We start from the raw sequence: 24,376 nt of genomic DNA on the forward strand, positions 1-24,376 counted from the left end.
TGTACTGGAGACCCATTCGATCGACCAATCACACTGGGCATGAATAGTTTCTAGTCAGAAACTCCTTCGTCAGGAACTTCGGTCGATCGACTGACATTGTTGGTCGATCGACCACATGCGTTGGGTTCAATTAGTTTCTGGTCAGAAACTTTTTCATCAGGGATTCCGGTTGATCGACTGCTGTTGTTGGTCGATCGACCACTGGTACTGGCAGTAAAGCTCGTTTTCGCAGCAGAATTTAAATTTGTCTTTTCATCATTTCTCGAGTCTTCTCTTGGCTTATCGGGACCATCATAAGAGAGGCCACTTCAGAGATTAATGGCATTAATGGTTTCAATTGGCCCCTCACATTTGCTTGAAGAATTGGCGACTTGGTTAGCCTCTAAATTCTCTAACTGCTTCACAAAATTCTTTGCAGATTCAATCCCAGCTTCTTCTATTTTCGTGACTTGAACCAAAAGAGCTCGGACTATTTCTCTTAATTCCGCGGTCTCATCTAAGTTATGAACAGGAATTTCGATTTCCCTCTCGGAAACCTTAGAAGTCTCGAGCTTTTCGAGCCGGGCTGTAATAGAAGCTATGAGTGTCGCAACGGCACTCATTTCATCACTTTGCTTTCGCGAATTTCGACGCGAACTTCCAAACTCGGCTCTATGGACTGCCATCTCCTCAATAGTGTTCCAACCTTTATTCTTACCGGTATTATTTTGGAACCTACCATTCGCAGCTGCGTCCAGAATAACCTTGTAGTCATCATATAAAGCATTATAGAATAAGTTGCAAAGGTACCACTGCTGGAAACCGTGGTGAGGGACAGACCGAACCAAACTCTTGAAACGTCCCCATGCTTCACAAAATTCCTCATCAGGTCCTTGCTGGAAATTTGTAATTTTTCTTCTCAAGGCATCAGTCTTTGCAAGTGGGAAGTATTTTTTTGTAGAAAGCTAACGCTAGAGATGTCCAATCTGTAACTCCAGCTGCTACCCTATCAAGGTAGCGGTACCAATCTCGCGCAGAATCCTTCAAGAAGTACAAGAACATCATCCCCTTTACTTCATCCTGGGTCACCCCAGCCGGTACAGGTATGGAACAACAGTAGTCTGTGAAAATTTCCATATGCTTCAAAGGATCCTCGTCCGGTAGACCAGCAAAATGATTTCGTTCCACTAAATCGATATAAGAGGAACGAAATTCGAAGTGACCAGTAGTAAAAGTGGGTAAAACGTATCCCTTTGGAACATGCTGCACTTGTGGCTGAAGATTATCATATATTGTAGTCATGTTCGCAAAACTGAGAGTACTCAAGTCTTCCTCTCAAAAACCTGTCTTCTAACTGTGCAAAAGCAAAACTAGAAGCAAGAGTAAGCAACGGCCTCAAGGAACCAAAGTTCCTTGAGACAAGAAAAATAAACTAAAAATAAAGCAAACGGAATTACACCGTCTCCACGGCAACGGTGCCAAAATTTGATACCGTCGTTTTGTATCAAAATTAAATTTATAAATCCGAACTAAAACTATAGTTAGTGATAGTAAGGGTCGAACCACAGAGAGACAAGATCAATTCTATTTGCTATTTTCAGTCTATAAAAGTAACAATTAAATGGGGGTTTTGAATTTGTTTGATTCTAGGGACTAATTGCTAAAATAAGAAATTTCTCAAACAAGATAAAAAGAAGATCAAGAACTTCGGTTCACCATGGCGAAGGTCAGGTCGAAAAAGGTAGTAGATGTCCTATAATACGGTCTCAGGAAATACGAGCAAGCCTTTCGATCAATGCTCAAAAATAACCTTACGGCCTTCTAATTCCCTAGAATTTCTCAAAGCTTTCACTCAAAGGAAATCCCAAATCTAATGATAACTTAACTACTAATCTTTCAATCTAGCAAGATAGGTTTATCAAAAGAAAACAAGATCGATATGAAAGAAAATCATACTAATAAAATTGACCCTAATTTACGCCATGGCTCACCTAGTTCCCAATCAAGATAATTAGCTATGCATGATTAAAACTATAACAATTGCAAACTTAAAGACATACAATGAAATTGGCATGATTGAATTGAAAATTAAATAGAAGATTAAACTGAATTTCTTGAAAATAAAATGGTAACAACAAGAATTAAAAGGACAAGAATAAAGGAAGATTGAAATTAAATTAAGGCTTACTAAGGAAATTGATGAACAAAGAAATTGAATTCGAACCCGTAGTCTACACTTTCTTGTCCCCAAAACTAGATCTAAACTTCAGTTCTTGAATAATAAAAGCATCACCTAAAATATTGTCTTCCCTCTACTGATAAACGTCCCCCCCAAAGATTAATTACAATTGGGCTTTTAAAAGACTAAAGCATAAAATAAATCTCAGATTCGCGGCTTGGTCGATCGACCATATGGCACGGTCGATCGACCAGCCAATACAGTACAACCTCTTCACTGAACTTCCACGGTCGATCGACTGGATATGTTGGTCGATCGACCAACTGAGCTGTGCAGTAACTTCCTTTTCTCTTCCAATCAGCCTCTTCACTCCAATGCACGTATCCCGAGGTGAACAAGTCCGAACTCCCATCTTCCAAGTTTCCATCAAGCAGCTTCCGGAGGACGATTTAGGCTTGATTTAGCTCACTTCCACTCATTCCTACAATAAATCATAGAAATTCCAAACTAAACCATTTCGGGAGAAATAATAGCTTTAAGCTAACAAATACGCATAGAAATACGTGCCAAAACTGCAAATAAAGTGTATAGAATATGCACGTATCAATTAATATGAAAGACAATTCTCGTGCTTATGTCTCACAGACACACACACACACACACACACACACACACACACACACACACACACACACACACACACACACACACACACACACACACACACACACACACACACTTTTCTAAATACCTATTAAGAAATTGGTCCTTAACTTGCTTATACACACTATGAGGTGTAGCAATGATGATATGGATCTTAGCATGGTTACATTTTAACTTAGCTTTGTAGTCAACTTAATGTCTATCTGTGCAACTCTTATGCACATATTTCACTTTGGTTTACTCGGCTCTTATGTAAAATCGAATTTAAATTAATTGACACAACCACTTCATAATCTTTAGTGAAGACCACTTTCTTTTCGTCTCCTTACTTGTCTTGAGTTTGACCTAGTAAACTTTCTTTTGGTATCCTCACTAGTCTCGAGTGTAACCTAATAAGCTTTCTTTTGGTCTCCGCACTAGTCTCGAGTTTGACCTAATAAGCTTTATTTTGGTCTCCTCACTAGTCTTGAGTTTGACCTAATAAGCTTTACTTTGGTCTCCTCACTAGTATCGAGTGTGTTGCAAATTTTCTCCCACTCTATCTTTTGAAAAATACATCTATTTTTCTTGATAGATAGCGCTATAAGCAACAGACAATTTGATACTTAAACTTTGTGAAGATGAAAAGATCGCACATGATAACCTTAATTGATGACCCTCTTGTAATGACATTGTAATCTAGTAGTAAGATAGACTAACCTTTGTTAGATAAAGGATTGGATTCATATCCATGTCTTATACAATTTTAGGGTCTTAAGCCCACCCATAGTTCGTATGGAGTCTTATAAATGGTTACAAGTCTTAGTTATAAGTGGTGTTATCGATTGGTTTGTAAAATTCTCTACCTTGATTTCAAATAACTCTATTTGACTTGACAATCGTTCCTTCTTATGTTAAATAAGATGTGATATTTAGTCATAAAAGCATAAGAGGGAATCAAATTCATGGCTTATGAACTTATTACAATGATCCAATCGTTGTAATTCTTTTATGATCAATTTAAGTCAAATCAATTTATGTTGTTGATGTAAAAAGTGTATAATGACATGTTTTTAGAACATAGAAAATTCCATAAACCGAATGACTTGGGTTAAAAGCCAAGTCATTAAAATTCATACAACCATTGTTTGCAAAATGGAAATAAAACAAATTTTCATGTCCAACACGGAAATTAAAAGAAGTTCTAAAACAATAAGTCAAAATACAATAATACTAAGAAGACAATACAAAATAAAAGCCAAGCTTCCATAGGTCTTCTACTAGATCCTATTATCTCGATTGGTCACTATGCGGGTGGTTACGAGTCGGGAAACGTGAAGTGGAATGTTGCATGATTATGCTTGTGTTATAGTGTTGTTCAACATCTTACATGATAAAGAGGTTGTGTGAATTCATAATATGATAGTTGAAATGATGTAATTGAAATGTTTACTTGAGTGAAATATATATGATACGAGTAGAGAATTGTTTCATGTGAAATGCATTCATTTGTATGAGTGTTGCGTGTTTGAATATGATGTCTTTTGAAGCCGTAATTTGCATAGTTGATGACACGGCTGTCGCAACCCTATCAAAAATAAAACCAACTGGTCTCTATAAAATGTAGTAGAGGCAGTCGGATATCGAATCCACAGAGAGATGGGAAAACGTATGCTAACCTAAGTCCGTCTGAGTAACTGTTTCTTGGGGGTTTAATTGTTTATTCTAGACTATGAAGATGTAAGAGGAAGAGAGCAAAAGAGAAAAAGGATTAAACTTAGAAAGATTAACAGATAAAGAGAGATAGCTAGGACAGTCGGTTCACCATGGTTTTCTAGGAAAGCAATCTAGGGTCAGAGGTCAGCATAAATTCGGTCTGCATGGTAATGAAAAGGTCCTCTCGATCCGCTATTCGCCCTAAAACATTACTAAATTAGCTTTCACCCTTATTAGTATGCCTTAATGTTCATTGCAAGTCTTACCCCTTCCAATCTCTCGATCTAGGTCAGGATATACTGAATCAATTAGCTAAATGCGTCGACTCAAACAACTAATTTCTATTGAATGCAATGATTAACAACACAAACCTAATTTGCACCATGCCCTAATCACCTGTTCATGATCTCCCTAACTACTATGGCTCCCCTATGTCCTAGCATAGAAGATTAGCTATGCATAATTAATGTTGAGGGAATAGTAACAATAACCATAACAATTAACCTAAACATGATGAATAAACTGCTAACAAAACAAGAGAAAGAGTAAGTAGAAAAGATGAAAAGTACAAGAAATAAATATTGCAATAATAATTAATAAAGGAATCAAGGATCAGAAATACCGATTACAAAGGGGAATGTTAGGAACAATAGAGAAATTAGGTCTAAAGAAAAAATAAAGTTCTAAGAAAGGAGATGATAAAAGAAGAAAATGTCGAAGACTGCCATCCTTCTCTTATTTATTCCTAGATACAAAATAGTATATCTGAAAATCAAATAAAAAATTGCGTAATAGGTTGCCTCTCAATCGAGGAGAATGAAACTACTCGATCGAGGACAAAAGGCGACAAAACTCTCGATCGAGTAGAACGAGCACTCGATCGAGGAACACAGAAAGTACCCCTCTCGATCGAGCATATAGAAACACTCGATCGAAGGTGTTCAACATAATAGTTACTCGATCGAACAGTTCAGTTAACCAATATTGGTAGATCGAGCATATCAGCTTCATATCAGCTCAAAACATCTTCTGAGGCCACTTCACGCATTCTTTGGTGACAATATCCAGGCTTCGATTCCTTTTTCTCCAAAATGCATGCAAACGGGGCAAGTTTAGGATCGATTATGCTCTTTCCGGCACATTCCTGCAATTAATACAAAATAGACCAAAGTAGATTATTTTGGGGCATTTGTCGCTAGTCGCCACATAAATAGCATAGAAATGCGTGTAAATATAGGGTAAAAACCTTATATAAAATACACGCATCAAATCTCCCCAAACCAAACCTTTGCTTGTCTCCAAGCAAACTATAAATGCAACTAGAGACAACAAGTGGAACGTGAAGGAAAAGTAGATCTATATACTTACATATTCATATATGTCTTAAAATTTGTCATAAAATTAAATATGGATTTTATGCATGCAAACAAATGAGCAAAATAGAGGAGAAATCATGTTCTTACATTGGATGTTTCGGTTTTATGGGCACAAGAGAGATCACCTTTCTCTCTTGTTCTTGTGCTTTCCTTTAATGGAAGAACCAAGATCCAAGTATAGGATCTCTCCCTAAGCTTAATACCCAAGGCTTTCTCTTAATAAAATTAATATTATAGAAACTAGTACAATATTAATTTAGTAGAAAATTGACCCAAAAATATTATAAACACTTAATATTTTCGGTTTATAGAGAGAAGAAGAAGAGAATTATTTTTCTCTCTAGAATTCTAATTTTTGGATGAGTGGAAGAATGAATAATATGAGGCAAAAACCCTTGCCTTTCTCTTTGTCAAAATCGGGTAGGCGGGAAGAGGAGGGAAGAAATCATACCCAATGCATGCTCTTGTTTGCCTTCACAATGCAAACTAGGGTTGCATGGCTACTAAAGCATGTAATCATTATGTTTACCATTTATAATATAAACACAATATATAGCTTAATACTCCTCCTATTTTCGGCACTTTTGATAATATGGATTCCATATTATTTTTGTCAATTTGTCAATATGTCACATGTCACATGTTACATAAAATTGCTATGTATTTTTAACATATTAAAAATCAACGTATTAATAAAATACGTCATATACAAAAATCGACTTAGTAATTTCATAATTACTTGTACCAAAATATTTTACCATTTATAAATCACAACAGATTGTATTTATAATAATTCATTCAATTTTCGATTGTTTCTTTAAACAATAATTTCATCCGAGTAATGATACAATTCGATTACTCAGACCGTATCTCATTTAATCATATTTCAATATGATACGTAAATTTTACTTCCAAAATCGTCCGTCAATTTTCAAGTAATTTAATTAACTCGTAACGTTATACGATCAATTAAATAATCAATTAAGAGTGTTGCCCTATAGGTATGACCTAGGGGGTCAACTGATCACCACCGTCGCACGACAGTAATGTCAAACTCTAGTCAGCCAATCATTACCGATATATGTTGACCAGTTGACAGTAACAATGTTACTTCCCAATTGTATTCTTTATAATGAGATTTAAACATGTGATCATCATGATCAACAGTCGTGATCGCATTATTGTCGGAGGACACATATTCCAACAATCTCCCACTTGTCCTCGACAAGTGTGCGTCACCAATTCTCTTGTCCTATTAATATCTCCCACTCAATGCAAGGTGTCTTTCAGGTCGTACTTGCAAGTGATCATATCGAGAGTGGTTTCCTCGATCTGGAGAATCACTGATTGACCGGATTTATCCACCATGGATACATTCCGAGCGTGGCCACGCATTTCCAGTTCATTACTCTTCGAGTGGCCCTGAGATATTGTTATAACCCTGACTAGGGGTGGACAATTCCTATCGCACTCATTCCCTTCGACTAGCCCTAACCATCATAACCCAAAATATGCCCATTTGACCCCATTTACGAAGGTCGCAGTAACACAAATCAAAGTTAATCTGAAACTGTGCCATCTTAGGTGAACAGTCTTTAGTCAAAAGAATCGACTCATTCGAATACTATAGTAGCTCTCGCCACGACCAGGCTATATAAATTTGCCAGAACTCTATAAGCGGTCATTAGGCCCGACAAAATGTTCCTAACAGTCTGCCTATGTGATCGACTAGTCATCTCACATGACTCTATGGCACTTGAACTTGCCATCAATCGCATCACGCTTTAGTCACATCGAGACGTCACCTCATACAAGTAACTGTGGGCAAATACAATGTTAATCCGTGTTCACTTTAACGGGGTTCAATTGTCTCCACAACCCGTTTGGATATAACAAAGTACATGGTGAGTTAATAATAACTCCAACGACAAATGTCAACATCACACTCGGGTAGTCAATATCATACTACAACCTTGTGATGTATATCGTAAGTGTAAACACTTATTGATTGCAATAGAAGTTTAACATGCCATGTGTCCATGTGTTCAAACTTCTTACACTTGCAATTTCCTTCACATTCATGTTCTATAGCATGAATCTTACCAAGTACACATCAAGGTTCCCGACCTTGGTTTCGGTTCTTTAACTTGAAAGAACTTTCTTATCGACTATCACATAACGAACGAATTTGTGATGAATGATATAACTTGTACTGATCAAGTACTCTATCCACACACAATGCACTAGGTATATGTTTTGTAGAATCTTGTAACAATTTGTCAAGATTATTAGCTTAGCACTTCTCACAAGTCCTAGCTTAACTAGGAAAGATTATTTTTTTTAATAACCTCTTATTCAACCAAGCATCTTTCCAAAACTTCTTATTTCTCTTTCTAGGCTTGAAAGATTTGGGATTCTCATAAATCCTTATATGTGCTCGGATTTTCTATAATATGTGCAACCTCTTGACACACAATAGAGCATTCCGTCAAACACTGAAATCGCTCATCGGATTCTATTCGAGAATTCATGACGTTTCTATTATGGCTTACCAATCAATCATCATGCTCTTATGCATATGATTCATAATTTGACATGTACATGATTATTCTAATGGCGGAAACATTAGTTACTAATAATCATGAGATCAACCGTTCATAGGTTCAATGAACGACCATGACTGCTAATGGCAATTTCATTTTCATCTACATGAATAACCTATGTGAATGTTGATACGATGTGTATCTCTTAATACTAATCCAACATCCCTTGATGTAATTGGATTCATCATAGTCCATTTTCATCCAGAATTGAAAACTCAAATGCTTCTTTATGAAAGAAGGTATTAGCTCGTCATTTTTTAATGAGTGATGAGTTGTAAACATTCAAAGGATGATGGCTCCCACTAAATTCCATGTCTTCACATGAGAATTTCCTAACTCCCACTCAATTCTACACATTTCGAAATTGACTTCTCAATCGAAATTTATCAAGAATTGAAATATAAATTGCATTGCCAAGTTATTAGGATAAAACCATATATGTTCCCATCATATCCTTTCAAAATACCTATTTTGAAGTGGTCTCATCTTAACCTTACGGATAGAGATTTTAAATCTCCAACACACTCATGTCATAATTGTAACACCCCCATACTCCAAGTGCCTTACCAGGACCACTTAGGTATAAGGATGCTACCATCTCGGTTACCCGAGGCATGATAATCATAAGACAATGAAGAAACATACTTTATTAAATAAGCTTAAGTGATTACATAACAAAACCAACTGAAAGCAAAATACAACTGTTCTCAAACTATAAACCAACTGAAAGGAACTGTCCTAACAAACACAGCGGAAGACTAAAGACTCTGATATGTGATGACTCCATCCCCAGCTAGATCCCACGCGTATCCAAGATGTACCTGCCAAGCAACTGCTCACCACCCCCGAATGGATCACCACAGTTTTTAAAACATTTAAACGGGGTCAGTACTAATCACACAATTTATATACATATCAACAATCCGATAAACAGACAGCTTAACCGTCACACACACACTCAATCACCAATCCCAACAATCTCAATCACTGACTGTCCACTGGACCAGCCCTGCCAGTGGGGGACCGCAGCCGTACCCACCAAATCCCCGCTCTTCACAATGAGCGAATTCCCTATTCATTAATGTCCACATCCCCTTCCGTGGCGGGTTCCACGAAGGGCGAAACTAGGGCGTGAAGTCACTCCCGCAAGTGACTCCACTCAGCCGAGAACGCATCTCGAGAACCATAGACAACCAATCACAATCACAATATCCACAATACAATTACTATATCAAACAACCAATCACAACACATCAACCAATATCCCATTATGGGGCTAATACTGAGTAGGAAATCCTACCTGGTAAGCACACAATCAGACGGTCTCTCTCTTTGAATCAAAAAGCTTCCTCTATGAACCCTCCTCCTATCATACAACATATAAAGGCTACCAAATCACATACTACACATAAACCCCCAAATCTCTAAATTAGGGTTTAACCAAATCAAAGGAAAGACAATAAAAAGGGTACATAGATCTTACCCTCGACGCAAGGAACTCAACGGTATAATCAACGCTAAGAACTGACCTTCCAAACTCCGGGTATTGCTAATAATGCGATTGGGATGAAGAACTTGCTTGCTTTCTCTCTTAAACAGTAATTTAGGTTTTGCAAAAGTGATTTAGAATAACGACGACAAAGCTTAAATACCTTACTCGCATAATTAACAAAACTCGAGAAAACTCCCCGTAAAACCGGCTACTCGATCGAGTACCCAAGGTACTCGATCGAGTACCCCCTTACTCGATCGAGTATCCTAGTTACTCGATCGAGTACCCAACAGGTCAGAAACTATTTTAAAACGCAACTTACCCTTACTCGACAGAGTAAGGCCTACTCGATAGAGTACCCCAAAGACTCATAAATACGGAGTATTACAATAATGATGTGTAGCAATGTCATTATTCAAATATAAATAATATCTAGAACACGTCCTTCGAAAATACCCTTTTGGAAGGAGGTTTAACCATTTCATAATGAGGTTAAGCAATGACATTTGCGTGGTTAAAACTTTGGCCATTGAAGATATCGGTATATCAATCTTTGCAACTCGATCATAACTAGTATGTTACTATGATTCATTTAGGCTCTTGAGTAAATCTCAAGGTAGAAACTATTGGTCAAAATTTATCATATAGAACTTAGTCAAAAAACTTGTTAAGACTTTACATTAGTCATTTTTCTTCCAAAACTTTCTTTTGGTCTCCTCGTGTAGTTATCTTGAGAATATACTCTTATGATTACTTCACTTGGTCTCTTTAGTCATATAGAACTAACTTGAGACCATAGATCTCATCTATTCGGTATACTATGTAAATAGATATACCTTCATTCAAATCATTCTCTCTTGCGTAGATCTTCATTTACACAAGTACACAATTTTATCTTGCCTTGTGTGTTGTGTCCTCATTTTTCTCCCACTCTATCTTTAGAATGAATACACTATAGATTCAAAGATAGAATATAAGACACAAATTAATGATGTTGAAGTATAAGGAGAACTATCTCATAGATAGACTAATAGTTATTGATTTCATATGTGTACTTGGTGATTGACATTCCTTTAAGAGAGTTCATAGACTCAAAATCGCTTTATAAATGATCATACGCAAGCCTTAAGCATGTGGACATATAATGAAACCCGTCATTATATTTGTCTATTAGATCACTTTAAGTGAATAATCTTATGTTTCTAAGAGCAAGCATTTAAAGATGAATTTTAGAACATAAAAGGATAAATGATAAAACGGGTGACTTGGGTTGCAAACCAAATCACCATTATCCAAAATACAACCCATTATCCAAAATACCTTTCCATGTCGAACACGGAAACTTAAGGTTCTAAAATCCAAAACATAATTTAAAATAAGACAATGAAAAGCAAAGCTCCATAAAAGCTATCCCTAGCTTCTCGATGGTTTCTCATGCTTGCTTTTCCTTGCCCTTGTCTTTGCTTGGTGGAGGCTCTATTTACAATAAAAAGGGAGATACATTATCACAACTTTGCATCATAATACCATAGTTGAATTAGAAACATAAAAGAAGGATAGTCATTTACCTACTGGAGTAATCTTTCCAGCCTTAATATCACCAAGGTATTTGGAACAATTTCTTTTCCAATGTCCCATACCATTACAATAATGGCATTTATCAAGAGGACCCTTCTTGATTTTTGAAGTGCTAGCTTCACAAGTCTTAGCTTTGGTGAAAGTGGGAGCTTGCTTCTTGCCCTTTCTCCCATTCTTCTTGAATTTCCCCTTACTCTTAGTGCTTATGTTAAGCACATCCTTGGGAGGGTTCACATTTAACTCCATGTCCCTCTCGGCTTGCACAAGTAACTTGTGCAACTCCTCAAGAGACACATCCTTGTCTTGCATGTTAAAATTCACTCGGAATTGAACATACGCTTTCACTTTGGACAAGGAGTGTAGAATCCTATCTACAATGAGTTCTTTGGGGATTTCAACCTTTTGAATTTTCAAGGTCTCGACTAGCTCCATGAGTTTGAGCACATGAGGGCTAACCTTTTGGCCCTCTTTGAAGTCGAGATCAAAGAATGCCGCGGCCGCCTCATATTGGACGATCCGCGGAGTTTGTGAAAACATGGTCACAAGTTTGGAGTAAATCTCATTAGCATTGCCCATTTTAAAGGCTCTCCTTTGGAGGTCCGCCTCCATCGCAAATATCAAGACATTTTTCATTGCGGCGGACTCCTTTTGGTAAGCCTCATATGATTCCCTAGTGGCGGCGGTTGACCTAGTAGTAGGTTCGGGTGGAGAGGCCTCGGTAAGGTAACGAAGCTTGTCGTCACCTTGGGCGGCCAATTTGAGTTGGGCATCCCAATCGGAGAAATTTGACCCATTCTTTTCAAGTTTACATCGATCCCTAAAGGATCGGAGCCATGATGAACTAGCGAGAGGTGTGGCGTTTGGAGTTGGTGTTGCCATTTGTTATGAGAAAAAGAAGTGGTCTACAAAACAAAATATAAGGAGTAAAACAAATGTCGTTTTAATAGTAATACTCGTAAAAATGTATGATTTAAACAAGTTTTATGCATTTTTCTAGTAATACTCCTTTCGTCCCTTGAACTTCGGTCTTGGCAAGCAAATCAAGGCAACATTCTTTGATGGATCACCTTCTTGAGTGGCACCGTCTTCAAGGTACTCCGAAATAAATAAATTACATAATTTCCTATTATACATTTGTAATTAAAATAAAATAAATCTATTAAATTACAAAATGGTGATACGAGATCACAATAAAAATTACAACCGAATCGATATTCCCATACATTTCGAGAAATACCAATTAAAATCTAAGGCCATACTAAGTAAAATTACATAATTCAAAATTACATAAATTAAAATTATGACAATCATAAAGAAAATGCAGCATTATAATATGTATGAACATGCTCAATTTTATGCTAAATCGCCTTTAATTAGCCAATATCGTTTATTACTCGGTTTTTACGGATTTGCGTGATTTCAACATTTTACAATCACAAAAATTTCATAAATTCATATTTATGCATAAGTTAATTACCCTAACCTCTTAGGACTCAAAATTTAGTCTTCACTAATAATTTGACCATAATTAACTCATATATTTATAAAATTGTTCATTAATGGACTAAATAATACAAAAATAAGCTATAAACCTCAAATAAATCACAAAATTTCAAATAAATTTGAAATTTGAAATTTAAACTCATGAACATTCTGGAAAAAAATACCATGACACTCATAATGTTCAAAAACTTAGGTTAAAAATTTCGAAATTTTTCCGGAAAAACAATGTTGCGGTTTATCGATTTTTTAACTAAAATAATCATAAAAACATGGAAAAAATATATTCATTAACTTTTCAATTTTAGATCTGAAAAAGATAATAAAATGCAACATTAGACGTTTTTCCTAAGTCATAGATTATGTTTTATTAATTTTTCACTAATAATGTCACTATTTATGCTATTTTTCTTCAAAAATCCATAAATCATGCAAAAAGACTTCTTTATAGCCAATTATTTTACACACATCTTGTAAAATTGCATGTGACAACATATTAAATTTCTATGACCAGATTCGAAATTTAACTCATATTAACCTATTTTTCACTTAAATCGAAATTTAATAATGAAAAATCCATTTTTCGAGCATAACAAGTCCAAAAATTATGAAAATTTACAGGTTATCTCAAAATAATATATGTGACAACATATCCAAAAATCACTGGAAAATTCGAAGTATAACTAATTTTAGACCGAAAATGACATTTTTAATCATAAAATCACATTTAAATGCCATTATTGTATAATATGAACAATAAAAATCCGTAAATATAACCAAAATATCCTAAAACATTTTAGGACCAGAAATATCAACATGCATGAGATAATTTCGTGATATATCATAATAACACAAATTTTACAAGTTTATATGTTATTCTTATAACTCGGAAAAACTTTTAACCGATTTGCATGCAAACAACCATGGCTCTTGATACCGATTGAAGGAAAAGTAGATCTATATACTTACATATTCATATATGTCTTAACTTAATTTGTCATAAAATTAAATATGGATTTTATGCATGCAAACAAATGAGCAAAATAGAGGAGAAATCATGTTCTTACATTGGATGTTTCGGTTTTATGGGCACAAGAGAGATCACCATTCTCTCTTGTTCTTGTGCTTTCCTTTAATGGAAGAACCAAGATCCAAGTATAGGATCTCTCCCTAAGCTTAATACCCAAGGCTTTCTCTTAATAAAATTAATATTATAGGAACTAGTACAATATTAATTTAGTAGAAAATTGACCCAAAAATATTATAAACACTTAATATTTTCGGTTTATAGAGAGAAGAAGAAGAGAATTATTTTTCTCTCTAGAATTCTAATTTTTGGATGAGTGGAAGAATGAATAATTAACCACACTTGATGTAATGTGTTAATAAAAATATGAGGCAAAAACCCTTGCCTTTCTCTTTGGTAAAACCGGGTAGGAGGGAAGAGGAGGGAAGAAATCATACCCAATGCATGCTCTTGTTTGCCTTCACAATGCAAACTAGGGTTGCATGGCTACTAAAGCATGTAATCATTATGTTTACCACTTATAATATAAACACAATATATAGCTTAATCCTCCTCCTATTTTCGGCACTTTTGATAATATGGATTCCATATTATTTTTGTCAATTTGTCAATATGTCACATGTCACATGTTACATAAAATTGCTATGTATTTTTAACATATTAAAAATCAACGTATTAATAAAATACGTCATATACAAATATCGACTTAGTAATTTCATAATTACTTGTGCCAAAATATTTTACCATTTATAAATCACAACAGATTGTATTTATAATAATTCATTCAACTTTCGATTGTTTCTTTAAACAATAATTTCATCCGAGTAATGATACAATTCGATTACTCAGACCGTATCTCATTTAATCATATTTCAATATGATACGTAAATTTTACTTCCCAAATCGTCCGTCAATTTTCAAGTAATTTAATTAACTCGTAACGTTATACGATCAATTAAATAATCAATTAAGAGTGTTGCCCTATAGGTATGACCTAGGGGGTCAACTGATCACCACCGTCGCACGACAGTAATGTCAAACTCTAGTCAGCCAATCATTACCGATATATGTTGACCAGTTGACAGTAACAATGTTACTTCCCAATTGTATTCTTTATAATGAGATTTAAACATGTGATCATCATGATCAACAGTCGTGATCGCATTATTGTCGGAGGACACATATTCCAACAGAACGTGACCAACTTACCGGCTATAAATCGTCCACCCAGGCCAACTTAATGCAGCAAATAACAAAGTAGCAGAAAGTTAATTGCAAACGAGTTAAATTCATGTTTTAAACTACTAAACCGTCGACCTTGCAAGACTCGTATATATATCGGACTCTCATGGGTTGCTCATCACAGAAATTAACCACAAGGTGAGTATAATTGTAAGAGATAGAAAGAAATAAAGACGCTCACCTAACTCGACCTATAATAACATGCATGCAGCTAACATGAAACCGATTTCTACCGACTGTATATATGCATTCCAACCAATCAGGACCAAGACACACGCCGATGACTTACGTATAATGTGAGGTGAGGTAATTAGGTAAGAAGGAGCAAAAATAAATTTGGATAAGTGGAGGTCAAGCCAAGCTAGTACAACCATAACCAAATTGAAAACTCATTCTGCTTCGCTACTCAATACAAAACATAGAACTGTGCCATTGTGGTAGGACATCACTCACATCAACAAAAGACTCCCCATGAGAAAACAATGATAAGCATGGGTGTCTTAATTTGTAACATTTCATAGGATTTATTCTTTATTCTTTTTTCTTGTTTCAAATTTCTCTCTTTTTTTCTTTTTCACATTTATTTCATTTCATTTTTTCATCTTTTCCAATTCATACTACCAACTTCAGATCTTTCGAAGTGAGCCAAATTGACATGGATAACAGCATACCCGCAAAAACTACTGAACTAGCTTGACTGGGCAGGCTAAGTTTGGATGTAGTTAGGGGGTCAAAAGGCAAATTTGGCTAAAGTAAAGTTAATGTGTAGTAATGAAAGAAGGGTTGTAGGTTAGCTCTCCACGTGTGTCACCACCGCAAACCAAATGCATACATGTACCAAGAAAAGGGCGTCATGCTTCTGCAAAATAATTTTACATGTCTCATAGAGAGTACTACTCACATCCTAAATGAAACCGGTCATGAATGTCACCAATTTATCAGGCTCTAAATCATAGAATGTATATGTAGCTTGCCAATATTAGAGTCAAGTCTATTCGTTCAGATAAGTTTAAACCAAAAACTTGTTGATTATTCACATTACCATGCCAAACAAAATGTTAAGAATGTGCAAGGTAAAGGTAAAAGACTCAAAATAGCATAAAAGTTCCATCGTTCCGACTCAACCTAAATGCAGAAATAAACGTGAAATTTTTTGAATTTTTTGAGAATTTTTGAATTAAAACAGCAGTGCATACGAAAATGAATAAACGTGCAAACTGAAATGCAATAATAAAGACATGTAGACACATATATGGATGCATACCCTCCCCAAACCAAATTGTACAATGCCCACATTGTACCAAAAATAGGGAAGGAAATGCAAATGGAAGAGAAAGGAAGAGTGTAAGCGCGGAAAACTTACAAGATGACGCGAAGCAACGACCTCCGCAAACCAGCGAGCAACATGGGAGGTCGTAATAGCGCCGTGATTACCTCGCAAGACACGACACAAGACAGCAGTACTCGGTCGAGATATAAAGCAGTCGATCTAGTAGATGGGACTTGAGATGGTGCTCGATCGAAGATGTGAGGCTCTCGATCGAGGGGTCCTCTTTTGCAAGTACTCGATCAAAGAAGGGAGGTATTCGATCGAGGAGAAATGGCAGCAAAAGTGTTCGATCGAGCGCAGAAAGTACTCGATCGATTAGTCTTCATGAGATTCCTGCAAAAACGCAACAACCATTCGACGGGACTAACAAAACAGCTCAAATGTTCATCCTATTGTTCGCAAAAACAAGCATCCAAAGCACACAAAAACAAATTATGATGTTTGAAGGAAAATATAACGAATTACAAGCCGCGTTGCCTACCGAATAGCCTAGGTTTAAGAGGTCCCGCACGACCTTTTTGCTTCATGTCTCTGGCTCATCTGGATTGTCGAAGTAGAGAACTTCAACTTTGCCAACCATGTCATTTACTTCATAGTAATGCTTCACGTATTGGCCATTCAATTTAAATCTTTCGCCCTCGAAATTCTGTGATTCAACGGACCCAAATTTGGTGACAGAAGTCACTGTATAAGGGCCACTCCACCTAGACTTTAGCTTACCAGGAAACAAGCATAGTCGGGCATTAAACATCAGTACCTTCTCCCCGACATGGAGTTCTCGAGGTATGATCCTTTTATCGCGCCATCTTTTCGTTTTCTTTTTGTAGATGCGTGAGTCTAAACTCCTCCAACTCATCTAGCTGCAATAAACAGTTCTAACAACACAACTTACGATCATAGTTTAGTTCACGAATAGCCCACCAAGCCTTGCACTCTAACTCAACAGGTAAATGGCAGGACTTCCAATAAACCAACCGATATGGTGATATACCCATCGGTGTTTTAAAGGCAGTCCGATATGCCCATAATGTGTCATTCAATTTGGGGATGATACCCCAAACCGCGACGATGTTGGACACCGACCTTAGACAATATAGTTGTAAGTTTATTTTCATTAAAGTGCATTCCCCCATCACTATTGACGACCCTAGGGACACCAAATCGGGGAACAATAATCTTTTTAAACATTTTAATCACGATCTTGTCATCACAGTTAGGTGAAGCAATAGCTTCCACCCATTTAGACACATAGTCTACAACTACCAATATATACCTGTTACCTTTACAAGACGAGAATGGTACATGGAAGTCAATCCCCAGACATCAAAAACCTCAACCTCTAGAATGCCCTTTTGTGGCATCTCATGTCTCTTAGATATATTCTTGGAGCGTTGGCAAGCATCACAAGCTGAAACAAACACTTTAGCATGAACAAATAAAGTAGGCCAGTAAAAACCGGATTGAAGTACCTTAGCCACGGTTCGCGACGGACCGTGGTGACCACCATAACAGGACGAATGACAGCCTTCTGGGATTGCTTTGGTCTCCCACTGTGGAATACACCGTCTATAAAGACCGTCTGCACACTCCTTAAATAAATAAGGATCATGCCAGAAGTATTGCTTAACATTATAAAGAAACCGCTTCCTCTGCTGATAAAACAGGTCAGGTGGCAGCTCGCCATTGTCAACATAGTTAGCCAAATCTACATACAATGGATCATGGTTAGTATAAGTAAATACGGTAAATAAAGAGTCATCAGGAAAAGAATCATCAATAGGCAGAGGATCCTCTCCCTCCTGTTACGGTAATCGTGACAGGTGATCGACTACTACATTCTCGGCGCCCCTCTTATCTTTGAGTTGCATATCAAATTCCTGGAGAAGAAGTGTCCATCTCATAAGTCATGGCTTAGCTTCCTTCTTAGTAAGCAGGTGTCTCAGCGCTGCATGGTCCGTAAATACAGTAACGTCCGAACCTATCAGGTAAGAGCGAAATTTCTCCAGCGCATAAACCACAACTAGTAGCTCCTTCTCAGTAGTTGTGTACTTCACTTGAGCCTCATCCAGAGTTCCGCCCACATAGTAGATCATGCTCAAAGCTTTGTCTTTCCGTTAGCCTGACACCTCTCTGTTGGGGTTGGTGTCCTTAACAGTTAGTGCAAGGACTTATAAACCTCTAAAAGGATCAAAGGGCATACTTTGGTATTATTATCAGTTGATCCACGTTTATCAATAACGGTTGGCTTGCTAGATAAGTTTGACGTTATTGTCATACAGATGGCGGTGATCAACTGGTCCCTAAAAGTCACACCTATAGGATACGTTCGAGAGATGTGACGGTATGAAAATACTGTCATGTAGATGCCAAAAATTGACTAACCAGTTAGTCCGAGTTATTTGACTAGTAATTAGTCAAATATGTGATGTTGAGATATTATATTTAATACGGATTAAATATCATGGGCTAAGGCGAATTAACCAGTTAATTCGTAAAATTAAATATACGTGATTTATATTTAATTAAATGTATATTAAAAATAATTATACAATACTGTTTTGTCGGACACGTATAAATAATTCAGCTAACCCGTATTATTAGCTGATGCCTTAATTTCCGATAACCGATAACAGTTTATAATACAAACCCGTCATATACATTTTAGTATTTAACGAACCGGACCTCAAGTTAAAACCAAGAGGAAGTGGAAGCCCACTTCCCCTTGTGGGTCACGGTTTTGGCCGAATTAGGAGAACAAAAGGAGACCTCCTCCTTCTGTAAAAACCTAATCATCATTTGAAACAAAAATTAGGGTTTTGAGGAGTATTTTTCTCTGAAAAACCTGAGATCTCTCATCTCGACAAAACTCACATCAGTTCTCCCTATATTGCAAGGCAATCGGAGAACACTGTTCTAGCACAAGGGCATATCTCGGACAAAGTCTTGGGTGCAACGATTAGGAGGAAATCGCTTTGATTTTTTCTTTACGCCGCAATTTAAAGGACCCGAGGTTGATTTCTAATCTTTATCGTTTCCTTGTTATTTTCGTTTTATGACTATAAATTACATATGAATTTTACGTTATAATCCTTAATTCGAAGGGTAGTATACGGATATTAACCCACAAGTGGTATCAGAGCGAGGCCACGTAAATTTTTATATGTGTTTTTCATCAAACGATTGTTGAAACGATGAATTTTGGTTAAAATTTTGTCTCGGCAGCCATTTTTTTACTCGGCAGAATTTTTTTTTTTCATTGCTGCGTTTTTTTGGTTGCATTGGGAACCGTGTCTTGTTTACACGGTTGCTCTTGTTGTTGTTTTGTCTCGAAAACCAAACCGTGCCATGTTTTACACGGCTGTTTTGTTTCAAATTTCATGTTGTTTTTACATGTTGTTATTTTATACAGAGATTATAGCAACATGTCAAGTTTTTGTCAATTGTTAAATTTGTTTTGATGCGTTTTTGATCAAAATTACACTTGATTTTGTCTCGACAATCTGTTTTCACGAGGGTTTTGAAGTTTCAGCCATATAAGCATTCGATCGAGCGTATTTCTACTCGATCGAGTGCTGTTTCTGTCTTGTTTTTGCTCGATTGAGTCCCTGTTGTACTCGATCGACCTTGTTTCAAAAACCTTTTGCTCGATCGAGTCCCTGTTGTACTCGATCGACCCCTTTCTAAACCCTACTACTCGATCGAGTTGTCCTCGTACTCGATCGAGTAGTTTTGTTGATATAAGTCCTCGATCGACTACCAATGTTGTCGATCGAGTACCCCCTGATTAGCATACCCCTCGATCGACTTGCAGTTCAGTCGATCGAGCCCTGTAGTTCCTCGATCGAGCACTTATGTCCCTGGATCGAGGGATTTTGTCTTTAACAGCTTTGAAAATTTGTTTCATTTGATTTAAATTTTCTTTTGGCTTCAATATGTACTTTATACGGATATAGTACACTCGCTTAATAGTGAATCGGTTCACTCACGTACCATATAGTTGTTTTAAAGTGTCTTTAAAATGACGGATTGTAATGGATTAAAATTAAATGATAGAAGCGGTTTTATCACATGAATTTTAATCATTAAAAGGTGGTTTGGATAAATTTAACATAATTACGGAATTATGTCACGAATGAATTTGTTTTTAGTTGATGCATTTTTATTTATCGTTTTGTTGAATGCCGTGAATGCCATTTTAATTACGTATTTAATTTTTACAATCAATTGTAACTTAGTGTGGCCTTAGTAGAACGTGTTACCGTAATGATGGAACACGGTCTTGGTTGTATTTTGAGATCTCGCATCTCCGTTTTGGATTTTTCACTTGTAATTACAGTTTTTAATTAGTATGTAAATAGGTTTCTATTTTGTAATTTTAAATTGTAATTTTTGAGAAGACCAAAGATGGAGACCGGATGCTCACTCCCGCTACATGGATCAAGATGGAACATCAAGACAAGCTTTTCGGGTCCAACGGTGGATTCCAAAGTTGTATCATGTTCTTATACTAGGATAGGCCACACTAGGAATTTTTTATTTACGTATCGCATTCCTTTATTTATTTTTATGCAACGATAATATGCATCATATTCCGCCTAAAAACCAAACCACCTATAATTTATTGCATGAAAACTGACACATATAGAGGTCACGAGTTAGTTTTCATTGACATTCTCATGTCACACGTTTTAAGCCATCATCCAAATAAATTCATTCACGACAGACGCTAGTTATTCGTTCACTTAAAATGAATTATAATTTTGTTGATGGGATCTTCCTCGTATAAACTAAAATTGAGAACGGTCTTTATAGGTCAAACTCCAATGAATCCCTTCTTCGTCGGTAGGCATACTATGACCCCTTCTACGTCGGGTAAGTTGGAACCGATTGACCTATTTTATCTCAACACTATGGTCACTCGTACGATCCTGTGATTATGGTGGACTATAGATAGGATTTACAGAAATCTATCGACCAAGAGTTCTTCCGGAAGAATTAGCTAAACAGTTGGCTTATCAATTTACAGAAATTGAGTCTTGGGATCACTTGTATCTTTCTTGAGGGAGATCAATTATGCAAGTGCGAGAGTCTACATGTTTAAAATGAATTTTAAAATAGACTTAAATCACCTCGATGAGTTGCTTATTTCGTTTTGTTTTTCTTTCTTTTTCGGTGTAGATCACGATTTTAAACTGCTAAACATCGAATGGCTGGTTCAAGTGATAACCCAATGCCAAGTGCCACATTGGACCGTGAGTCCTGGCTTAGGATCTTCATGAATCAGATGAATCAGTCTACTCGACTGAAGAATGATGGATCCAACTTCGCGGATCGGGAGGCGGCATTACGGAATCTGCTGCCGACGGGAAGCTCAAATATTTATTGGAGCCCATCCCGGCAAACCCAGGTCCCACGGCTAGAGCTGCAGAAGTCACCAAGTTTAATGATTTCTGTATGGAGGCGGGTGCGATTAAAAACGTACTCATTTTTGCAATGGAACCCAATTTGCAGAAACGCTTCATAGCCCATGGTGCAAACAAGATTTTCACCACGCTCACTAAGGAATTCTCGAAAGCACCGAGAATCGTGACCTATGAGCATACCACTCGCTTCTTTGATGCGAGACTCCAGAAGGGCCAACCGGTTAGCCCACACATTCTCAGCATGATTGAGAATGTCGAGAAACGGAGACCTTTAATCGTAACATCAGCGAGAATATTGTTATCGACCGTATTCTTCACTCACTCCACGATGGTTATTCGCAATTCAGAGCGAATTACTATATGAATGATTTGAAGAAAACTCCCCATGAATTGCACTCCCTTCTCGTACAGACCGAGAAGGACATGAAGTTCAGTGGGAGCTCGAAACAAGATGTTCTCGTTGTGTCAAACAAAGGGAAAGGTAAGGGCAAAGCTCCAAGCAAACCTAACAAAGAGGTAAGGCGAAGTTCCGAAGTCGGGCTCGGGTAAGAGTGGTCCTGGTGAGTCGAGTAACTCATCAGGCGCGACAAAGAGCAAGAAAGATAACATGGAATGCCATCACCGCCACATGATGGGCATTGGAGACGCACATGTCCTGTTTATCATGAGGACTTAAAAGCGGTCGTGTTAAACCTGTTGGTATGTCTTCTTCTTCTACTTTTATTCATATGATTGAGATTAACCACGCAAGTTACGGAACTTGGGTACTTGATACTGGTTGTGGTTCTCATCTGTGTAATCATGTGCAGGGGCTCCGAAACATCGAACCCCTCGTAAAGGGTGAGGTGGACCTGCGTGTTGGGAATGGAGCAAGAGTAGTTGCCATCTCCAAGGGGACATATGTGATCCAGCTTCCTAGCGGATTTGAGTTATCATTATATGATTGCTATTATGTACCCAGTCTTTCTAAAAACATTATTTCTGTTTCTGCGCTTGATAAACTTGGTTTTTTATTTGTAATAGAAAATAATGCTTGCATTTTCTCATTACACAATATGATTTATGGCAAGGCAGTTTCCATGAATGGAATTTATGTTTTAGATCAGACCAATGAAATATTACACGTAATGAATAAAAAGTTAAAGGTTGGTGACAAAGATCAAACATATCTATGGCACTGCCGTATGGGACACATTAATGAGAAACGCGTAAAACAGCTCATCAAACATGGAGCTATCTCGGCCTTTGATTTTCAATCATTTGGCACGTGTGAATCATGTCTCATCGGTAAGATGACTCGGATTTCCTTCAAAGGTGTTGGAATGCGCGGCTTGACCTATTAGGACTCATACACACGGATGTATGTGGTCCTATGTCAATCACCGCACGAGAAGGCTATAGGTATTTCATCACTTTCACGGACGATTTGAGTAGATATGGCTATGTCTACTTAATGAAGCACAAAAGTGAATCCTTTGAGAAATTCAAGGAATACCAAAATAGGGTACTGAACCTATTAGGTAGAAAGATTAAAACACCGCGTTCGATCGTGGTGGCGAGTATCTTTCTCACGAGTTTGATCAACACCGAAAGGACTGTGGGATTGCCCTACGCTTAACTCCACCTGGAACACCTCGGTTGAATGGTGTGTCCGAACGGAGAAATCGAACACTACTTGATATGGTTCGATCCATGATGAGTCACACGGTTTTACCGATTCGTTATGGGGTTATGCTCTTATGTCGGCCGCTCTAATACTTAATCAAGTCCGTCTAAAGTGTTGACAAGACTCCATATGAACTATGGAAGGAACGGTCCCTAACTTGTCCTTTATACGGGTTTGGGGCTGCGAGGCTTATGTCAAGTGGAGACACGAGGATAAGCTCGGCCCGCGATCGGTCAAGACATACTTTATAGGTTATCCTAAAGGAACACGTGGTCATTACTTCTATTCGCCAACCGAACAACGCGTTTTTGTTGCGGCTAGTGCGACATTCTTAGAGAAGGAATTTCTCGAGAATGCAAAGAGTGATAGAACCTTCGACTGTCGGAGATTTGAGAACCAAACACCGAGCAACCATTGGAGGAACCTATTCCTTCAATCCCGGCCGCGGTGAATATTCCTGAGGAACCTAGAAGGTCGGGAAGAGTCTCTATTCCTCCGGACAGATACATTGGTATGGTCGAGGAACATGACATAGATGACGTTCTACTCTTAACGAGTAGTGAACCCGCAACCTATAAAGGTGCCATGACAAGTTCCGACTCAAAGCTATGGCTTGAGGCCAT

The 24,376-nt window shown here is 37.2% G+C and overlaps 1 non-coding gene across 1 annotated transcript; it reads left to right on the plus strand.

The window, feature by feature from the left end:
* Nucleotides 1-798: 798 nt before the first annotated feature.
* LOC141615985 (small nucleolar RNA R71) lies at nt 799-907 on the plus strand. The gene has a single exon (XR_012530367.1). It is a non-coding gene; the product is annotated as a small nucleolar RNA R71 (small nucleolar RNA).
* Nucleotides 908-24,376: the final 23,469 nt, after the last annotated feature.

This window comes from Silene latifolia, chromosome 11, assembly GCF_048544455.1.
Source record: "Silene latifolia isolate original U9 population chromosome 11, ASM4854445v1, whole genome shotgun sequence".
Classification (NCBI taxonomy): domain Eukaryota; kingdom Viridiplantae; phylum Streptophyta; class Magnoliopsida; order Caryophyllales; family Caryophyllaceae; genus Silene; species Silene latifolia.